Consider the following 23,789-nt stretch of genomic DNA (forward strand, 5'->3'; position numbering starts at 1 on the left):
TTAGGGTGTATTTCCGTAATCTCATTAAAAGGAAAAAAAAGTAATCTGCAGTTTAACAAGCTTATTTTTCTGAATAATCCTTAATAATTTAAGTAAGCAAACATTCTTCATGAAAAGTCCTTTTTAGAAATATGTTGAGAACCCAACAGTGGTGAACATGAGGTATGTTGTTTCAAGGTGGATTGAGGTTAAGTGAACTGACCCTACACCACAGCCAAAACTTTAATCTTCCTGTTATCAGTTTTGTATTTCAACATTAACTTGAATTACCTGGTTATCAAAAATGTGTTCAATCATAATTGTTATCACTTGGTATGAAATGCAGCAAAAGGGCAAAATGAAGCATTTCCATTATTTGTGATGATAAGGCCTATTATAAATCCATGTCAGGCCACTGTGAACATAACAGTCCTTTTGTTGTGGACAAAATGAAAGGTTATGGTGATTGAGAGTGAAATTAAAGGTTATAAAGGAAATTGAGTATTTCCTGCATGAGGGCATTTAGGAGATTGAGATTGTAATCACTACTGTTGTGCCTGACAAAGAGTAAAATAGGTACGGGGTCTATTGTATAATCATAATGAAAAAGTAAGGACTTGACATTGCAAAGGTCAGACTTATGGGAAAAGTGAAGGAAGCGAAGGAAGGGGGGTGTGGATACAGATAGATGGATGGGATGAATAGAGGTGGAGGTGGAGGGGGATGAGATGATAGAGAGATGGAAAGGGGCGGGGAGGGTGAGGGAGGGAAAGACTGGAGAAGGATTGAGGTTAAGAGCGGGCTGGCAGCAAGAAAAAAACTATCCAGGTTGGTTTGAGAGGTTGCAGAAAGGTCAGTCATTTGACACAATAGGCTGCTTTTTGCCAACCCCAACCGACCGGACGAAATCAACTTAAGACGCATTATGTCTCTTTTTTTTTTACAGTTTTTGGTCATCATATACAAGTGTTCCACCATTGTGTGCTGCCGGTTTAAAGTTTATTTTCTCAATTATTTTAACTCGATTTAGTTTAAATAATTGAGAAGTTGGTTGGTTGTTGGATTTGTACTGTTAGCAATTGAAGGGCCCTAAATAAATGGTTGGTTGTTGGATTTTTTTAAGGGGCTTCATTTAATTTAAATTTATATTGGATCTTAGAACAGCAAACTCCATTGGAATTTTTTTAAAGTAGTACCTTTCTTTTTAATTTGGGGTTATTTTAGTGGTATCACTGTTACTTTTTTATTGTTTTATGGTTCTGTGATATAACGCTTTCTGTTTGTTTATAACTTGTTTTTAATTATGTTCCTCACTCTTTATTTTGAATCTTGTCTTTCTCTGTAAAGCACTTTGGGCTGCATCTTGCGTAAAAGCTGCTATATAAATAAAGTGTATTATTATTTCCAAAATATAGTAAAAACAAATCTGCATCATTGAATATTCTGTCAATGAGTCTTTTAGGATCTTAAGTCTTAGCTCTTACATCAAATAAGCTCCTTTAGTTTTGCTAGTTTTCTCTGGTCTGAGTGTCCGTGTTTACAGGTGGTTCAAATAGGGCTTTGAAGGGATGAATCCATATATCTACATCTTGAAATAGCTGCTTTGAAGATGTTTAGCAGAGGGAGCTGGGGTGAATGGATTCTGAATTTGTGCTGTTTATTGATATTGATTTATTTATGTCTAAGGGTACATTTGGACCATTCAAAAGGTCCTGTTCATCTGATTGATTTTTTGAGGAATTCAGTTGAATTCATAGGAATGCTTTCTCTCTGTTGTTCATCTTTACTTGGTCATGAAGGAAAGACAGGGGGAAAAAAGTAAAAAGATAAAGGAGAAGTCAAGAAAATGGGTAAGGAAAATAGGAAGCAAAAGGAGAAAGAGGACAATACACCAGTTTGGCACATGGGAATGTTCCCTTTACAAGAGTGTATTTCCATGTATTGGACCAAAGTCATATTTTGAATAAGAAGAACGTAAAAAATTGAGCGGACAGGAAATACAGATCAAAGCTGTCGAATCCGATGTAACAGATGGACATTAATGATACTTGTTTCCTATGTCAGAGTACAAACTGCTCAAGTCTTTAAAGTTCCTGAGAGTTCATGACCCCTTGGCCTTTTTAGGGTCAAAAGGACATGCAGCGTGGGATTGGATATACTTGTATGTGTGAGTGTGTGTATTTTGATGTTTAAAGTGAGCTACACATCTGACATTCACTGAACCCTTAACCCCTAGCAGTTCAAATCCTTGGCTCAGGCCCTGCGTTGCTTGGCAGGCTACTTAGGAAACAGCAATGGTGTGTGTGTGTGTGTGTGTGTTGTGTGTTTGAGTGTGTGTAATTGCTAAGTGTGTGTAGTGTATGTTGCTTTGATTTGCGCTGGGTTTTTGCCTTAAAAAATAGAATAATTTTTCAAAGCAAGCAGCCAAGCAAGACCACATTAAACATATTAAAAAAGGACTATACATCTTGTTTCTTGACCCTCTAAGACCAGGGGGATTGCTGGTGGTCCGGCTAACTTGATATATACTTTTTCTTTGGTGTTGCTCAATTTCCGGTGTCTTAATGTGGTTTGTTTGAGGGATTTTTGACCTTTTCTATCCATTCTTGAGAGGTCAAAAATGTTTGTATTTGGCATCAAAAATGTGTGAAAAATGGTATCAACCCCAAAACTTGAACAACAACTTATGAGACATCAAAGAGCAAGGAAATTAACATGATATACTTCAATCATAGGGTTTCAAGTCTTTAGACACTGAATTATCTACATTCGAAAAGTTGCCTGACTCAAACACAATGTTCATTACATGTGTAGGATAAGAGTAACACAGAGCTGCATCGGAACTGAAACATTAGACTGAATTATTACGGACATCCACGGTTGACCTTCTATATCCCCTGAAAAACCCCATGTGCCCCTCTAAACAAGATAACAATGGGTCTATGTGGGTGTCTAAGGGTTAATATGCACCCTGCAATACAATACTCTTGTAAACTAAACTCACAGCACTGTATTCAAAGCTAGTATTAAACACTTGATAATTGCAGTTGTGATTATTTTCATGCCAATGCACAACATCTGCATCACGTCTGTTCCCATTATCTTGGCTCACATGCTTATTAAAACATGTTTGTATTTGCCATGTTGAGAATCATTTTGAGTGAGTTCAAAAGTATTACCAAAGAAATGCCCCACCGGTAAGTGTTTAATTGAATAATTCTGATATGAAATAGATTACATGTTGAAAGTAACCTTCCCATCCTTGTTCACACTATAAACTTCTTTTATGAGCCCCAGGCCTTGTACAGAATAAGTCTTTCATGTAGAAGGCTTTCAGCTGTGTGTTAGCTGTGCCAAAAAGACATGCTGTTTAAGACCTGGCAGCTAGTCTTCAGCCTCCACAGTAAATGGTTTGCAGCTGATTTTAACGCAGTGGCTTTCAAACTTTTCAAAAAGATTTTTGTCGTAGGCAAAACAGATTTTAGGGGTAAGGTTACTGACCTCCACTCCAAGGGTTTGTCAGTCACAAAGCTCAAAGTCAATTACTTCTGAGTTTTGGAAATGTATCCATCTAAAGTCATTAAAGGAACCATTTTAGCCTCCCAAGCCCCCCTGACCAGGAGCTGACAGAGAGTTTTTTAAAGGCAACAGAAAGATTTATTTGGATTGAGTTTTCAAAACACTATTCAAATAATGAAACAGTCATAAAGATTTGCTTCCCTCTCAAACATCTTGACTGTAATATCAAATGTCTTTGCAAACACCTTTTGTTAGAGAGGAAGATATCTGTATGTGTGTGTGAGTGTGTACGACTGCTTGTGTTTGTTTATCAGCTGTGGTAAAACCTGCCATTCCTTTCTACCTGACATAGCTTAGTAACCACATAGTCTAACAGAAACAACACACACACACACACACACACACACACACACACACACACACACACACACACACACACACACACACACACACACACACACACACACACACACACACACACACACACACACACACCTTGTGTTTTAACAAGATAAGCCTGCTGCGCTTGTTCTCTGTAAAATCGACAGCTAATATATATCAGGAAGGGAAGTTATAATAAAGATAATAGAGTTTAGTGTGTGTGGGAGTGTGTGTGTGTGTGTGAGAGAGAGAGAGAGAGAGAGAGAGAGAGAGGACAGAGTAAGTAGGGGAGGGCTGCATTTTAATTATTTACAGCTGAGCAACCGAAACTCCTCTCTCTCCCTCTCTCTCTCTCTGCGTCTTTCTCAGTCTACCCTATAATCCAGAGTTATAAACACAGTTAAAGTTTCCATCTCTCTCAATCGTCCTGGGTGGCCACACCGTGTGTGTTTGTGCGTGTCTGTCTGCATGTGTGTGTTTGCCTCAATGTTGGTTTCTGTTACTCTATTTGCATCTTTGCAGTTTTGCGGCCACACTGCGACCTTTCATGACCCAGATTGTGTTTATTGCACCGTACAGGACTCTGATTTGATCATGTTTGCCTAAACACATGCAAACAACATCGACAAATGATACTTTTGTCAATGCTAACTTTGATAACGTTGGTTGGCTTGTCACTCTACAGTGCCAAGAAGTGAAGGTGTCTTTGGCAGACCTATACACTTTCTATAGCATGTGAGGTTTAACAGGCTTTGATAGAAAACTGGAAATCACAGGGAGAATAACACATACATGGGATAGGGTGTACAAGCAAACACATTACTGGGTGATGTATCTCTGTTATCTTAATGTTATCATGTGTTTTTAACCCTCTATAAAAGCCTTAGGAAGGAGTATTATTGGGTGAACTTTCATTTCAAATTCACATCCAAAAAAACTTGCATTCACATGAAGATCAACAGTCTATGTTATGCTCTTTAAGAAATACTTCATGTGTAATATCTGAAGCTTTAATGATCTCTCTTTTCATTTGGAGTTTGTATTGAGGTTGAGGTCAAGCATAGCTACAGAACATCACCATGGAGCCAGGGCAGGCAGAAGGTGTCACAATATAACCCTTCACGGCCTTTGAACCATTAATGAATGATGATTGAGTTTTGGAGTTTGTTCTTGTGCTTTGACCGCAAGTATGCCGCTGTTTTTTCAAGCCTATGATTTAATCCTCCCGCCCTTATAGAGATGCTGTATATTTGACTCATTTCCAATAATAATACCGTACCCGAAATATTCAGAAAGGTGCAGACTCAGATAAAACAGAAGAACTTACACATTACAAGTTTGACTCTAACAGACAACTAATAAGGATTTTTGTCACTGATGCTCTTATTACCTTTCTATTTCTATAAATCTCCTTTTAACAACATGCAAAGCTACATATTCTTCAGTTTTCCACAACATGGTTGATTTTTTTAATGTATCTTTTAGCCAACATCCAAGGGTTCAGGCATTCATTATACTGTAACTAAGCAATATAATTGCTAGCAGTTCTTCTGTTGGAGTGACGGTGCACTACCAATTGGATGACAATTGCTACGCTTCCCAGTGTCAGCTTGGCTACTGTATATAAAGTTGTTCCGTTGTTAGAGTAAGAAGCTTTCACATTTGCGTACCAGAGTTCAGTTAAACAGTGGGGTTGCAAAGTTTTATGGTGTCTTTGGATTACCGGGCCTGCTTAGCTTGAAAACACAAACAGACATAATTGCAAACTTGTTGCCTTTTGGGCAAACTCGTTGCCCTTCTTTGTGGAAATTGGTCACAGATGGTCAGCCCTTTGACAACTGATGTCGACTGAAAAGATTAAGATGAAGCAACTTCTTGAAACAAATACTACGTTTATATGTGCATGGGTTTCTTTGTTGTGTTTTCCATTATCGATTATATAATCTTTACATGAATAAATGGAGTTGAAGCTGTAAAGGTCAGCCTCAACAGAGGGAGGCAGCAGGATGGTATGAGAAGTTGCTGACACACCACTCTCTAGCTGTTGAGTATATAGAGAGTCTCTGTATGATCTGTGGGTGGCCTAAAAAGCTTTAGAGAGAGAGAGGGTTGAGCTTGTGCTGTGGAAAGTAAAACCAGCCAATCCTCTCAAGTCTTACATCAACATCAGAATGTTATTGATGTGCTCTATTTAAAGGTGAGAGCTTTGAGCGTCTCTCTCTCTCTGTATATATATCACGCTTACTCCCTCGCTCCCTGTGCCTGTGCATGCATGGAGCATTCCTCCTACTGTACAACTATGTGAAGAAATAGGCTTGCTGGGTTAACTTCCCCTCAAGTTAATGATTTAGAAGAGGTGTTGGCAGAATAAATTATCACCCTCTGAAAGGACTTATTGAGATCCCATATGTGAACCACACATATCTGAAGCAAAGCTCACTCAGCCAAAAAGATCGAGCCTAGCCCCGACCAATTCCAGAAAAGAGTCTGTTTAAAACTGCAATGAACCTCGGCTGTAGAGCTCTTTGTAAATCCACACCTGAAAAAAAATCTAAAAAAGGAATATTTGAATAAAAAAATGGGTCATGGCCCATTTTAAGCCCTGGCACACATTTAAGGAAACACTTCCTGCAAAACTGTTTGAAGCTGTTTTGCCAAGAGTAACAGATTGTACTGGATCATCTATGCCTGAAAAAAAAAAAGATGAAGTAACACAGAGACACCTTTTTTGTTGTGATATGCTGAAAGACTCTCTTTCAAGGTGTTACTCCCTTAAGCAGTGTTTTCTGCTCGGGTGGATTCAGGTGTGTGCGGGTTAACCATGCACACCTTAAATCACTTAACTGATATATTAGATGTTGAGACTTCTGAGGCTTTTCCGCACATGCACCTCTTTCACCAATCCTCCTGTATGAAAATCCTGAGATGAAAAATCCCCTAGATGAAAGAGGGGACTGAGCTAGTGTAATATGACAGCTAAATTGACGGCAATGGGCAGACTAAGCTGACTGTTCTGAAGGTCTAATGAAAGGTTTCTTTGAAAGGCCATGTCAGCAGGTGAATGGAGGTGAAATATGCCGCCCCCCCCTCCTCCTCCCTTTCCCCACCTGTCTTCTGCTCTCCTATCTCTTTCTTCCTCCCTCTCTCTCTCTACCTCTTTCTCTGGGATGAAAAGAAAGCCTGTCTCTACTTTGATAGCCAGAGTTATTATCGGCTCCAGTGGTGGTCTGAGGCCTGTGTGTATATGTGACTCAGGGCCACAAACACTCATCAGAGCTCTTATCTATAGCATGCACAGTGGTACTTCCCAGGCACTGGGAGTGATGATAGCTGAGGTAACATACCATATATATGAATGTTTTCACTGAAGAGGAATCATTTGATATGTGAGTGGAGGTCAATCCTTCCATCAAGGGGCATAATGTCAATTTGCAGCTAGGTGTAGAGATGATGTTTACATAGAACAAACATGGATTGCCGGTTAGAATTGAATGTTTCATGATATCTTTATTAAGATATAACACATTGTTTCTGAAATAATTTAACCCAGGTGACCACAACTTGATCAAGAACGTGGTTTGTTTGAGCTTTACAACGTTAATCATGTGTAAAATGGCAACCCTAATCCTGGGAATCTATCCGTCTGTCTGTCTATCTGTCTGTCTGTATACGTGTGTGTGAGAATGTCTTTCTGTATGCGTGTGTGTGTGTGTGAGAGTATGTGTGTGTGTGTGTGTGTCTAACAGAGGGAGTTATTCCACTACAGCTAACAGCTACCTTTGCCGCTCCTTCTAGATTTATAGCAACATTAAAAGGCTGTTGCCGGCGTTTGCATTTTTATTTTATGTTTCCTCTTCCTTGCATGAAGAGACGCTGTGACTTATTAGTGCGACAGATTCTGCAGAGGACAGAATTTCTGTGTGTATGTGTGTGTGTGTCAGAGTGTGAGTGAGTGTGTGTGTGTCTGGAGGGGAAGGTGGGTGTGTAGTGGGCGGATCAGTGAGACTGCAGTCTGTGCTGCATGCATTTCAATGATTAGATATAACATCTCATCATCATACTTTGCTGGAAAGTTCTTTGCTTTGAAAAAGAAACATTTAAATGGCTATGCTGCTTTAAATAATGCTTGGGTGTGCACATTTTTTGCAATTTTAGTTCACTCAAATGCATTTGTATGCTGGACACATTCAACAGAACACAGTGATTAATATTAACATACCTAGTGGATACACATTAACGGCTACTCTTGTGTTTATTCTGAAAGCACTCTGAGAAAACACATGTGCAATGCATCATATGTTTGATTGACTTTGACAATTATGTCAAGTGGCAATAGATACAAATGCATTCTTGTTCAAGGACACATGCTTTTGCATGATCTTTTATTTCTTCAAAGTGTCTGAATGAACACTACTGTTCATTGTTCAAGCTGTCGCTTAAGACAGAAATGGAATCCGACACCACCTTGCATCGCGCCCCTGGCTAGTGAGAGACAATATGTTGTTCTAATATGCTAATTCTGCATTAAGAATTCACTGCAAATGAGCTTGTGAGATGATCACACCATTAAAAGTTAGCATTAGCAATGTAGTATGTTAATCAGTCCAGATGGGACCGTTCTGTTTGTGTGAATTAACTCACTAGACTTCATTGCCGTAATACCTGGAAAGATAATTCTTGACAGGCCATTGAAAGTGCTTTCATGTTAAAAAAAACTGAAATGTATTGCCCGAAACATTTATGTAGAAGTATAGCCTTAACTAAAACTCATCCTAAGATACCTTTTTACAACGAACATTGGTCTGTGATGCAGTGTATTCCAAGAGTTATGATGATAGATGTAGTCTTGTAATTGATTCTGTTTGTGGATCCAGTGAACCAGCCTGTTACTGGCTGGTGCGTGACCATAAGAACATAGTGTTAACTGCTGATCCTCATAGGGGCCATTCATGTAATGACATCCTATAATAACCCTAATACCTCAAAGGTATTTGCTTAATAGTTCCTAACATCTCCTGTTCAAATACTACACTATTATCCAAAGGAGATACTTAGTGAAATAATGTCTATCTCGATAATTATTAATATAATGAAAGGTCTCCTAAAAATTGCATTCGTAATTATTTATTCTCCCAACCAATTATAGCAGTCTTGGAACGTGGTCTGGGTGGAGGGTGAACATGCTAAGCACACGGCTTTGACAGCTTCCTGTGGTTAGGCAACAAATGCACTTTCTTTAAGTTAATTAAAAAAGCAACTTGCTTCTTGAGTAAGCCTTGAATACTCATTGAATGTGTTTTTTTTTCTGTGCTAAAGGTAAAGGTCAGCCTTTTTTTGTTTTCTTTGCCACCTGCCAACAATGCAGTTGGGGGTTGTTTTTATTCTCCAGCTCCTACTTTAAATGTCACAACTGTGGTGCAGGCTATTTATAAAGTGTGACTTTAATTAAGGTAGTAGGGTTTTTCACAGAAAGTTACAGAATAAAACTGCCCAGTTCTATTGACCATGTAGTGCAATAATGTTTAGTCATTGGGCCTTTTTGATAAAAATTCAGATTTTTGGGGATGATTAGAATTTCCTGTATATTCCTCCAATTAAACTTAGTCTAGCAAAATAATGTACAAAAAAACCTCCTTAGTCATGTATTTGTGTTTTATAGCCTCTTATTACAGTACGTACTTGCATCTATCTGTAAATCATTCACAAAACATGCCTATTTTGTTATGTTTATTTTCACTTTTAATCTTCATGCCATTTACTGTGCTACACGTGTAAATGGGTTTTTTATAAAATGCAGTTTTTAAAGCAAAAAAACTGATCATATTACACTTTTTTTCTTTTCTTTTAGCAGTGGTGATCATTTCTAATTACGTTAGCCTACCAATCATGGATAAATGCAGGGAAACAACTGTCTGCACTACTGTTGGCTAACAACAAACCACCCCCTGTTCAAATCCATTATTGTTATCCCCTGAATACTGACATTATACTAACAACAAGAACAATCTGCCTCTTACACAACCCAGTATTCCTCTTTAGCCAAAATCAGTATTACCAGTCCCTGGGCATGTTCTCGCTCGATAATCCTGGGCATATTCTAAGATCCTTAACCCAGTAGCAAGCTTTGCTTTTGGGCTTTAGTCCAGCTCTGCTTGAGAGGTCCAACAGCTCTTCCAAATCCCCTCTAGTCATTTTTTTTTGTGTTAAAGGATTTTTGTTTTCAATCAGACTGTCCAATCCCCGGGACAATTAGAGGTCATCACATAGCACTTTGCCCAAAGTGCAGGGCAACAAAATGCTGTTATGGAAAGTTGTAGTGGTTCCTTGACTGAGAATGAGTATGGAACAGCAACATTAAAAGTAAATACTTGTACGAAACAGAAATAGGTTGGTATCTTTTAATAATTTGTACTTTCCGGAAAATATTGTTTATCTTAATCCCCGAGGAGTCGAGGTTGTCCAAGAAAAATGAAATGTTCTGCTAAAACATTAATTGAAATCTCTCCCTAGGTCTTTTTTACAAACTCTGAAGTTTGAATGGAATATATTTTCTTCTTTCTGTTGCTTGTGCTCATTGTCTCGATTCAATCCACAAGCAGCATCATAGATCTGAAGCTTTGGCCCACTAAGGTTGTTCAGTATCCCACAGTGCCCAATAAATCATCACCACATGTCGTATTAATGCTTGTAATGTGGAATGTTTGTTGAGGAAACAGCAAATGTCATGTCCTATTGTCATAATCCATCTTCCAACACCGTGTATATTTCAGAATACACGGTATTGAAGAGACAAGGCCACTGGTGCAAACAATTCCACTCATTCTTCCCATGTGAGACAACTTGGCCTACATTTTAACATTGAATATTTGTGGAGACCAGCAAATAAAGAGATAGACCATAAGTGTTACATTATCCAAAACAAATCAGCCAATGTCACAGAGCAGCCAAATCTATTAAGCACTCAACTTTGAGGTTTAAAATAACCCTGGTGCACTCAGCCACCTTTCATTTGTACATGTGACTTCTGCAGCCTAACTTAACTGTGCTCTCTTTCTTTCTCTCTCTCTCTCTGTGTCTCTTTGCCTTTATCTTGTCAGCATGAGGTCATTGTCTGATCCAAGCCCAATGATGTCATTTCCTTCGTAAACAAGTCCAACTTCCTCTCAAGGGTCCATATCAGCTGAGCTTATCCTGTGAGTGCCCCAGTGGGAATTGAGTTCATTTCAGAGTGTCCTTCCCTCCCCCACATAAACAGCTAAACTGTTTTGGTTTGTTATTCATTTTGTACAGCTGCATGAAAATGTGTGTTCGCACAATATGTGTTCAGTTATGCAGTGTTTGACACAATAAGGAGAGGCTACTAATGTGCTGCGGAAAAAATATCAAGACCAGTTAGGGGAGTCAGGTGTTATTCCCTGACTCACAAAACATGGTGGTAAAGTTAGGTTTGTACAGCAGTGTGGATAAAGTGGGGAACCACAACCTTCACTGATGTCAAACAACTCTCACAGTATGTGGAGTTCAACAGCTTCACTCAGATTTTTTAAAGACCCGCACTCCTGCAGTGTTTTTCAAGTAACGTTTGTAAATCAGCAAGGTAAGGGCAATGGCTAGGGAACGATTTTGGGGGTTTTATGGAGTGAGGCACAGCTGTAGCCGTCCTGCAATAACATGGGCTGGGTTACTGTATCCAGCCAAGGTAATCACAATTTAGATGAGATTTAAAGCTGATGGTTGCTGGTGGGGGAAAAAGGGACCGGTTTTCTTTTGCCAAACCCCCTCCTCTCTCTGTTTCTCAGGGAACGTTGATATGGGTTAGGAGTTTAAAACCGCTACACACCCATGTGTTTTAACAGTTCTCCACCACATGTTATCAGCCGAGCCACGAATGTGGGAAAGCCCCACAGGCAGAATGACATAATGCCCTGTGTAAAACTAGATATAGTTCAACACACAAGGGTGTAACTGGGACATTTTGGAAAGATTGATGAAAACAACTGAAACCAATGGAAACAAACAAAGATAAAAATGCCCACAAACTGTTGAAGAACAACACTCAGTTTTGGCTCTTCTCTGCACAATTCGGATAGGAACACAAGTAAAGCAGGAGTGAGCACTCTTACCACTGAATCAGAGTGTGTGATAGATTTCAATTCCAGTTAGAGCTTTGAACCTTTCATCCTTGCATCAGTAGCATCCTTTAAAATATGAAAGCAATGTTGACAACCTGGCCTGTACTGAATTGATTTCTTTCGCTGCAAATAGATTTTTGCGTGTGCTGGCCCTTTAAGAGCTCTGGCAGAGTCAGCTGTTTAGTGCTGTAATGTTTCAACAGTTAAAGCGCCTCCGCATGTGTTATCAGTTTAGCCATAATGAGCAAGAAGCCCAGTGGCAGAGTGACATAATTTATAGTTCAGAACTAACACAAAAGGGTGGAACTGGAAAATAGCAGGGAATCTTTGGAAATAAGTGAAAAGTAAAGTACAATGGAAACAATGATGACTATAGTTTGTCTGGAGCATGGGTTCATGATGATTTACAGTTATTCACTCACATTTGGAATTTGAGCATGTTGAAGTAATTGCTTTTGAAGGAGCACAGTATCATCAGGGCTGAGTAGGGATAGAGGATGGACTGCCTCTTCAGCACTGGAGCCTACAGTTTACACTCATTATAAACATGTGGGCTCTATTGAGAAAACACAGTAATGACAGTAGATCAGCCTAATCATTGTAGTTTATTTTACAGTGGAGTGGGGGAGATGGTACTGTCCAAACTATCCAATTGCTCAGCTTGTAGAATAAGGTCAATTGACCATAATTGTATTGATGAAATAACACTATATAGTATACATATAAATATATCGATACCACATCATAAATCATGGAAAGAATATATAGTAACACGCTCTCACAAGAGCAGTTTCATGTTTAAACTGCTTGGGGTTCATGTGTTTCACAAACACAGGACTTTAACACAGGGGACCAATGTTTTTTGTGTAAATAATAAGTTAACATTGACATACTGTATTTTAAAGTACATGGTTCAAGTCAGGAAACAGACTTTCTTAAATTACGCCAAAGCATTTTTTTTTACTAAACCAAACCAAGTAGTGTTGTTGTTGTTTTTATGTTTTGTTTTGTTTCAATTCACAAAGGTAACCATGTGTTTAAAACTGCAAACATAATATGCACAGATTTATTTCTGAAAGATAATAAAGTTGTTTAGAAACATCATTTTTAGTTTTTTTGACAATGTTCTATTTTCAAAAAGAGTTAGAACATTGTTATTGCTATTAGGGCTGCACGATTTGGGGAAATAATCTAATTGCGATTTTTCTGAAAGATATTGCGATATTCAATTTGCGATATTTGTTTTTAAGCGACCCAACGGATTGTAAAATGCCGCCATATCTCCGGCTAGGAAGGTCGTATCAACGGGCTCCCGTCTCTAGCACCCTCGCAGCCCGAGCTACGAGTGAAAGAAATAAACTTACATGAAACTTCTGTTGGGTTGCTTTAAAGTCAAGCTTCAGTTTAAGATTCACCCTGTAATAGATGTAAAACATGTGATGGAGCATTACTCAGATGGTTTGTTTCACCAAACCATCTAGGAAAGCTCCATTGGAAGCCATTTGGAAAGGGCAGGCACTTTCAAAGATACTTGGCAGGTGATTGGATCAATCTGTCTATCACCTTCTATCATGGGCCACTTCTGATTGGTTAACAATGGCTGGTACATGTGGAGCACAGCACTTCTAATTGGTGTGGATGACTGACACACAGGAAGAAAAAGAAAAAAATCGCAGGCTTTGCGATTTGATAATCGCATAATTTAAAATCGCGATTTCGATTTAAAATCGATTAATCGTTCAGCCCTAATTGCTATTACAGTATTACTCTATATAACATGGATTAAAAAAATGTTAACAAAAATAGTGTGATATATTCTAAAAAAGTTCAGTAGATTATATGGGACCAAATGACATAATGACATATTCAGATTACAATCATTTCATTACAGTTTGAGTCATATTTTGTATAAATATGAGACATTTTATAATGGGATATGCTTTTCTGGTGAACGTTGAAAGACCAACACATCATGTTATAATTCAAAGTAAACTCAATTTTCTTTCCAATTGATGATACATTAATGGTATTAATATTAATAGATACATTACTGGAGACATTAGACGAAGTAGTGACCCCTCCAGTCATGGAGGTTTTTTTTAATTAAAATAAGTATATCAGAGGAGGATTTTTTTTCTCTGCACCACTTTCCAGAGAGAATTGGTAAACTGCTCGTTGTAAAAATAAAAGGGCAAAGGCTTTAGGGAGGATTACATCATCATTGTCATCACCGCCATGACCACTGCGCTGACCAGCACCATCATCATCACCACCACTCTATCCACCACCACCATCCCCACCATCATCATCATCCTCCAGTGCACAGAGCATTAGCATAATAATATCTGAGATATAGAGCGCTGTTGGAAAGATGACATCATTCTTTTCTTCCTCTGTAACTCTCCAGGGTGCGACTGACAGAGCTGAAGAGTAAGGAAGTACTTTTGTAAATGATGTGATGTGTTGGCATCTTTGCAGGAATTGCCAGCTGCTTTGCTGTCTACATCCCGCAGAGAAGGCCCTGCAGGAAAGTTGACATCATTCTCATGCTGTAGAACAATAACTGGCATACCTAATCCTCTGACATAAAATTGACACATGTCTGGATATATGACAACAATGGAAATCGTTGGCCCTTCTGCATGAAATCATCAGCTGTTTGGCGTTCTGGAAATAAATGGAGGGGATTGAAGTGTTTTAGCTGAGCAGCACACTTGCCAGAGACATGGTTCATGAACTGTAACTGCAAGGGTTCAAACCTTCCTTGTGAAATGCTGTCACACATCCCTGTGTGATATTCCAAGTGTACCCTTGAATGTCTAAAATTTGTTAATATCCATCTGCAGTATGACTTAAGTCTGCTCTTTGTTTAAATGACATAATTCCAAGACTCTGGAAGCACAGTATTAAACTCGAAATCTGGGGAAACGAGAAGGTTCAAAGCATTTGAAAAATCATAACCACATTGGAAAGCTCTAGGTTACAAACCTAAAACCCATCATGTTTGGATCTAAACACAGAGTACTTCTCCACCCTCCAAATGGTTTTGATTTTAGGAAATAAATGAGGGAAACTTGGAAGAAGCAATTCCTCTACCATAAGTGCTTCACAGGACACATTCAGCTGTGTTTAACTAAAACCAAAAGTGCTACAGGCAAAATGAGTTAAAACTCCTCTGGTGGATTAGCACCCTGAAAGTGACAGCATGGTGGGAAATGATGACCACAGTGCTATAAGGTGTGTGTTTGTTAGCTGTCAGCAGTTTCCCGAGGAGAGAGAGACAATGTGTGAGTGTGTGTGTGTGTCTTTGTGTATTTGTGGTAGATGATGTGCCACTGGAAACAAATGCCAATCAGACACACTCTTGCATGCACATACACACACACAACTGTAGCAAAATGCTGTGTTTTCACAGAGAGCTGATAGCTATGTGATGTCATATTGCTTAAATCTCGCTATGCGCACCAGTTAATGTGTCATTGTGATGTGTGTTGTGTTGTGTTGGAAGTACTTTTAATCAGACAAGAACACATGCCTGCCTGACAAATATACAGTATATATTAAATTAAACATATGTTGGTGTGTGGATTTATTTATGTTCATGTAAGGCTGTTTGAGTAATTGTTTTACCCACACTATATTATGCTACGTTTCTGTATGTGCTAGTCTCTCCAAACAGGCCCACCCAATTTCAGTACATTTTTAATATGTTATTCATGCTACTAATAAAACCTTGGTACTGGATCCAAATGTTGATTGCATTTAAGATTGAATCATACCTACAAGGTTATGGGTTGGTGCGTCCATGCCCACTTCTTTATCTACAAGTCCTTACCATGAGGGTCTACTGATAAAGACGACGACCTCCATGCAAGCCACACTTCATAGGCGGATGTGTTTGGCACTTATTGTGGCCATTATGTTTGTGGGCTGGTTTTTAATACATAATCATACCGCATACCATTACTGTCCACAAACTGGGGCAGTTGTAAAGGCAAATAGAGCATAGGTTGCCCACCATCTTATTCATTTGAATAAACATATCATAAACATACTGTATGGCTCAGTTGACAGGGTCATCTGGTGGGTTCTCACATGATCAGGAAGATGGATGAGTAACCCCTTTTCATTGCTAGGAAAAATGGATATTGCTAACCTTATAACAAAGGCCTGTGGGCAGTAAACATCTGAATCACTGATATCAAATGAATCACCACGAGGCAGAGAGGATAGTTACAGTAATGAGAGCAGTTTGGCATTCCCATTCCAAGTAGGATACAACATGCTGTGAGGTTGACTCAGTCGTCCAAGGGGTGATGGCATCACCGTGTGAATAATGAAAATCTGAAGAACTTAATACGCCGTATATCTTACACTCTCTTCCGATGTATCCTCAGGCACAATGCAGCTTGGTCTCTGACTAATGTGAGTCACGATCATGTCTATAGAGGAAACCTTGTGTATTGTGTTTGAATCAATGAGGAAAGGAGTCTGCCAGCTGAATCATTAGAGCTATACAAACTCAGTTGATAGGGCAACTTCCTGGTATCAGGTCTGAGAACTTGATCTGTGAAACTGTGTGAAGAGGGAAAGGTATCATATATGAGAAAACCACACAGAGCACCAGCGACTTGGCAAACACAAGGAAGCCTTGCACTTAAGCATATCTTACTATTTTATCCAGTTCACTCCAAATGGGACAATACTGTATGGAATTAACATTTTGTTGAGATCATAAACTCCTCAGTAAAATGTCTACTTCTTTAAAAAGACGTAGAATAATTTTTCATAGATTTTTATACAATCAGATTTATTTTTTGCACCCAGTGCAGTTGCCCTCTGCTGGCCATTAGAGAATGGCAATTGAAGGCACTTCCGCATTTACCCTACTTTCCACACCAAAAGGTTACTACGTGATTTAGAACTGCTTTGGGTTCAGTTTTGTGATGTTCAGGAAAGAGGTGGGAGAGTGTTTGAATTGGACTTCGACATGTGGCCAGATTGTGACTTTAGGACCTTTATGTAATTGAAAGCTCACCTGAAGCTCTCACCTAATATTTTTTAGAATCCCTCTTTGTTGTACCCGACACGCACGCAACCACGCACACACACACTGTCAAACTTGTCTTCCTTCCTGTGGAATGACAATGCTTCCTTGTTTACGCAGTTACCATAAAATCACAATCAGCCACAAGTCAACACTGACTGACTCCAAACAAGCTGGATTATTGCTCTAATTAAGCTTTAATAAGCCCTTATTAAACGGCCGCAGGCCTCGTTAGGCGGTTCATTAAGTCGTTTCATCCTTTTATTCCTTCATTAAGTCTCTTTTCTTCTCTCCTTTCTTCTCAGGGAGTGTGGGAGTGGTGAGGTCTGGGAGATCATGACCTTAATTGTCTCCAAGACAGACGGTTTAATTAACACTGGAGGAATCCTCCCTGGTTCCAGACCCCTACAATGGGAATGTAAAGGGGGATTGGATTGCCAAGGTAAGCTAATGTGTTTTTTTACTGGCAATATACACTAATAACCTTTTTAAATTACAGCCACTGTGTTCCATGCATTTATGATGTAATTAGATGGTAATATTGAATGCATTAAAGCACATACAAATTATTAATAAACATGTGTTTTAGCAGTGTTTTAGGGAAATGTCTGATACCAGCGGTTTAATTAAATGTAAGAACATATCCTCTTGTGTTTTCTACCAGACAAAAACATTATGAATTAATAATTAAATGTGTAGATATAATGGCGCATTTACGCTGCAGGCCTCGCTCGGCCTCGCTCGGTTTGGTTAGGCCTTATTAGGCCCGGCTCACTTTAATGCTGCGCTCACATTACAGTTTAAGAACTGGGGTAGTATCTATAGTAACGCAGTGTAGGCGGAGCCGTGACGTCATCTTCAATGAGCGCCCCAGAAAAACAACACAGCCGTTAGCTCTTAGCACTCAGAGCTCACAGCTCTTCATATCTGTTCAGAAACTAGACAAAAGTTAAACAAGTACAAACCACATACTGTCTGTGTCATGGCGAATACAGTCGCTGGTTTATTTATGTCTGTATAGGTCGTTGTTGTGAGTGTGGACGGTCGGAGCATATATAACGTTAGCTTAGCCAAGCTCCATTTAGAAAACACGCATTTTAAAAGGTTTTTCGCCTGCCGTCTGTCTGCAGACTTGTCAAAGCATTAATTCATGGTTTTTACTAACCGGTATCAGTATGTTGTTACTTCGGCATCATTTTGAAACGTGTATTACAATTAAATCACGGTAAAATATGTTCATCTTGTTGTAGTTGTAGCCCCCTTGACAGCGATTCTCTCTCTAGTTTAGCAAACTCAGCCCGACTCAGCCCTGTTTGTTGGCCTCGATAGAACCACGATTTAGTCGGGCCAGAAAAAAGGTGAAAAAGTAGCCCCGGGCCGGAACTAGGCCAAGTGTAAGCGCAACCAAAAACAGGCCCCGCACGGCTCGGCACGCTTAAAGCGAGCTCCGCGCTGTAGTGTGAATGCGCCATAAGGTGAACGGATAATGTGTAAGCAGAAGTGGATGATATAATCAATCAAAGTAACGGACAGAAGGAGAATTGCAACACATTGTTACTTCCTTCATTGTGCACCCAACTATGCACAGTTTTACACAGCTGTCACTGACATTCAAACTGCAACATTTTAAAAAGTAACCGTGACACTACTTGTGTCTCGGTGGTTTACAGTTAGCAACAGGAAAAGTTGACCTATTGATTTCAGAAATCCAAAAAAACAAGTGTTTACTAGTGAAGAGTATTAAACACTTACCACTGATAATCATCGATAATCAAACCCAGAGATTGTAAGTTTGTGCATAAAAAGTTAAGATAATGTTGAAGGTGTCAAAATGCAATGTTTTTAGGCAGTTTTTGGCCTAACTTTAATGGTATTTGGATTTTGCACTTTGCAATGAACTTTCACCACAGTATCCCCTTCAAACCGAAAGTATGTTCCAGGGCTCTTCACATTTTAAATAAAACCTAATGGGGATATGGAGCACATAGTTGTCATGCACTTTTAGGTAGATCACAAATATTTTTTTCAAGGTTAAATAAACAGAACTCCAACCTGTGACACACACACATTTACACAGCCACATACACTGCATCCTCCAAACCCATTTCAAAGACGGAATAAAACGGTTCCTTTAAAGAGGGCGATGCAAACGGTTAACCCTTAAGCTCCAAAGTCTAAGACGACAGTTAGTAACACCTGCATGTTTTGTCTGCTGTGTGGGAGGGACTTCCAACTCTGTGCGGAATATTTAGAGGTGCACAAACAGCACTTTTTCTTTTTTCACATGCCAAGAAACAACAGCCAAGAGACTGTTTACTGTTAGCAGTGAAGACAGATAAACCCCAGGGAATATAACTGGAAACAGGTGTCTTAGTTGATACAACACGTACAGTATGATGCAGTTTATTATTAGATAAGGATTAGTATGAACATGATTTGCCTGGACATGAATAGTTCTGTCTCCTGAAGGTGAAAAAAACTGGTGAATAAAAAAAGAGATGAGGATGTCTTATGGCTGTGGATACAGGTGTGTATTAACACTTCAACCAGTAACACATAGAGACTGTGCCAAATGTACCTATCTATTTTAACTGAAGAAGGTGTGCAAGTGTGATACAGGCAGAGAGAAATAAAGATCATGTGTGTGTGTGTGTGTGTGTGTGTGTGTGTGTGTGTGTGTGTGTGTGTGTGTGTGTGTGTGTGTGTGTGTGTGTGTGTGTGTGTGTGTGTGTGTGTGTGTGTGTGTGTGTGTGTGTGTGTGTGTGTGTGTGGGGATGCCTTTGCATGTTTATTAGCAGTTTGGATCCTGCTGTGGAGACAGATGTTCATAAGTAGGCTTGGAGACGCGGTGTCAAAATTAATCCACTTGTATGTTTGTGTGTGTGAGGAGGAGAAATCTTTCACACAAAAAAGCTGTCCTTCACCTATCTGTTGTGTGTGTGTGTTCATGTATATGCGTGTGGATGTTCGGTTAAAATGTTGGCATGATTTAGTGCAGACAGGTAAGACATCAACCTTCAGCCATAAAGTGACTGAGCTTCCTGAAGCTTCAGCAGATGTTCAAACCCCAGGATTCACCCTCTGACTGTTTCGATATTTTCCTCTCTTCCTGTCATTGTTACGATAGCTCGCTCTATGGTCTATTTATTAGCTCTGCCAATGGTTAGGGTGGTTTATTTTTCAGTTTGTAAGCAGAATTACAGAAAAAAGAAAACTAATGTTCCAATTTTTGTGAAACTTGGTGAAAGGGCAGAGCGTGTGCCAAGGAAAAACCCATTACATTTTGGAACCGATCCGAATCATGGGGCGGATACACCCATTCATTTTCACTTATGGAAATGGCCTTGGTGGAGGTCTGTGCTCTTCGATTGCCCTTCTACTTTTAATTGACTATAGGCCAATTTGTAGAAGACTACATACACTACACACACGTCACACACACGTCACACACACACACACGGACGCACGCACGCACGCACGCACACACGCACGCACGCACGCACGCACGCATGCACGCACGCACGCACGCACGCACGCACGCACACACACACACACACACACACACACACACACACACACACACACACACACACACACATTACACAATTACAACCATAAAAAGCAGAAGCTCCAACTGTGTGTACCTTACAAAGGGGGAAATGAAACTTCAGTTGAAGCCAAATACATGCTTGTGTCAAAACAAATCCAGCATGATGCAGCACACAAACTCAAATATCAGAGATACAAGCCATAATTGTTATGTGTTTTTCTTTAAAGCTTAACAAATCATGCCTACAGTAATATTTTATTCATAATACTTTTCATAATATTGCTTTTAATCGAATCTGGTAGGCTGTTATAATAATTACGTTTTGTGAAATGTGGGATAGTTTTACAATGCACATCCAACGTTGTTGCAAATGTTAAAATATAAAGGTTTCCAAAGAATACATAATATATACATAATTATAGTGGTTACTCTCAAGTCAAATGTTTCTCTGAAAGTAAGGGGTATAGGATTTGGACAAATGATGGACCCACTAGAACACATGTGTGTCCTGAGCAGGCTGACCATGAGCTGTGTGTTCTAATTGGCTGTAATTGTGGCTGTAGTCTACTCAATGAAAGCAATCAAAGGCGAGCAATTACAAGCCATTGGTCACCAGCCTTGGGAGCAGAACTTCAGACCAATACACTCACAATCATACATACACGCACGCACGCACACACACACACACACACACACACACACACACACACACACACACACACACACACACACACACACACACACACACACACACACACACACACACACACACACACACACACACACACACACACACACACACACACACACACACACACACACACACACATTCGCACACACACACACACACACACACTTTCGCACACACACATTCGCACACACACACACACACACACACACACACACACACACCACACACACACACACACACACACACACACACACACACACACACACACACACACACACACACACACACACACACACACACACACACACACACACACACACACACAAACATGCACACACACACACACACATCCAGTCAGTCACCCACACATTTCCTGTGTGTTTCATGTAAGACGCTCTTTAGTTCTTTCTCTTCTGTTTGGAGAGGAAGTGCGGGTCTAATGACTTTTCCTATGCGTCACAAACACTGCATGTGGGAGGCAGACAGCCGCACTGCACGTGTGTTAATGTGAGAGACTAATGTATAAATGTATGAGTTTTATGAAAAGCTTGATACATGCAGGTTTAGATATGTGTTACAGATTTCATGTGTATATGCAAGTTAGTGTTTTGGAGCAGACTTTGTATTTTTGTTTGAGAAAGTTATACATGTTCTCACAGGAAACGTACACACTCAGCTGCTGTTAGTATTGTTGTACTGCGTAAAGTATGAAAAACAATTATGTCTCTGAGGAATTTTACACATATGCTAGTTTCACTTTATGCATTTAATATGAACTTGGGACACTGTATGCGATGGTAACAAAGCGTGTCTATACAGTACTGTGAGCAGTTTCTTTTTTGATGGTTCCTCTTACTCAGTTCTGGTAAACACCGCTACCACTGAGACCTCACACAGTGTGTATAACTCACTGTTTTTCTGTTTTTGTACAACTCAAACTCGCTACATCGGTTTTAATCAATATTTTATTTCTTCTGAGAATTACTGGACGGAGCTGAAGTTTCAGTCAAATTTGCTGCGGTATAATATCCTATATTTATGACTGTTGCTACTCCTACTGACGTTTGCATCAGTGTCCCATACTGTAGCATTATTTCTGAGTTTTCAAGGTGAATTATATCCCCCAATCGACAGCAAGCTGTCAAAAAAAGTCAGCTTTTCAAAACAAATGTTAAAAAGTTTGAGAAAGACTTTCTGGGCTTCAATTTGTATCTACTCAGGATACAAATGATAGAATAGGAAATAACATATTGCACCTTGTTTAAGATCTACAAAATGGCTAATAAATAGAAAATAATATAAATTATAAATGCTGTGTTTGAATATTCAGTATTAATGCCACAACCTCCAAAAAGCGTTCATAGTTAAATACATTCCGTGTGTATTTGGCAATAAAACCCATGCAAAAGTTAGGGTTCAGTTGGATGTTCTCATAAACCGTTTGTATGTCCTCATACAACAAGTTTCCATTTATATCCTTTAAAATCTGCATAAGGAGGTCTGGGTAGATGGATCAGTCCAAAAACATCTGACTTTCTAGTTGTTGTGTCTCCTGTGTTGTGTCTCCTGTGTAACTAGAATATACGATCCAGACTGATTTATTTAGTCATTCTAACCCAAATTATTCCAAACCAAACAAAACATTCTTCAGATTTCACAAATAATGTAGTCCACTGAAACAAGGCCCCTGACTAAATAATCATGCAACTAACATTTAGGTTTCAAATGTCTCAGGCAATGTTAAACAATAAAGCATCTGGCTCTGAACCACATTTTCAAAAAGTGTGAATGATTCTTCACGGGGGTTAGACCAGGATAGCTAATCCAGCCACGCTTGTTGGTTCCCCAGCTACAGCTGCAGTGAGTTTGCACAGTTCATCTGGGGCCACAGAGAAGTGTTCTGCTCAAAACGAGTTCCCATTCAAAGACCAAGGTTAGTGCTTAGCTATAAGCAAGGAACTATTGAAACATTATTTTGGGTGAAATGAAAAACAGAATCAAAAACAGTCTTTTGATTGGATCCTAGGCCTTTGCTGAACCCTTTTTCCAAACTCATCTCACTCTTTCTCTACCTTTGCTCCCTGATGCCAAATCCATCATTTCCCTCACTTTGTCTAGCCATGCCTAAGAGAGTGGGAGCGAATGAGCACCCACTCTCTTTTTGCCTTTCTTGTGTTTCTCCCTCTATTTCCTTCCCTTTTTTATCTGTCCCTCCTTGCCCCTTCCATCAGTCCATGCTGTCGTTTTTTATTCCCCAACTTTAGATCTGAAATGTTTTTGTTTCCCTTCGTGTTTCTTTTTCACATGGATTTCACTCTGATTGTTTACTATCCCTTTGTCTTTGTTTCTGTCTCTCCCGATTCCATCATCCAAACTAACCCTAATATGTGTTTGAAAGAGTCAAAGAGAGGGAAGGAAAAGGTGAACTATTTACAAACTAATCTTCTGTTATCGACACATTTGGATCTCTGCTTTGGCTAGTGTTTAGCA

At 39.4% G+C, this 23,789-nt stretch overlaps 1 long non-coding RNA gene across 4 annotated transcripts in view; it reads left to right on the forward strand.

The window, feature by feature from the left end:
• LOC307047396 overlaps window positions 1-23,789 on the forward strand; it is a 111,872-nt gene that overhangs the window by 37,791 nt on the left and 50,292 nt on the right. For 2 of the 4 annotated variants that reach the window (XR_013810403.1, XR_013810405.1), the window contains 2 exons: window positions 10,977-11,072; window positions 17,364-17,500. This is a non-coding gene — a long non-coding RNA (uncharacterized lncRNA). The remainder of the gene's footprint in view (window positions 1-10,976; window positions 11,073-17,363; window positions 17,501-23,789) is intronic. The other 2 variants (XR_013810404.1, XR_013810406.1) reach the window with 1 other exon arrangement.

The sequence above is a fragment of the Notothenia rossii genome, assembly GCF_949606895.1.
Source record: "Notothenia rossii genome assembly, chromosome: 7".
Taxonomy (NCBI): Eukaryota; Metazoa; Chordata; class Actinopteri; order Perciformes; family Nototheniidae; genus Notothenia; species Notothenia rossii.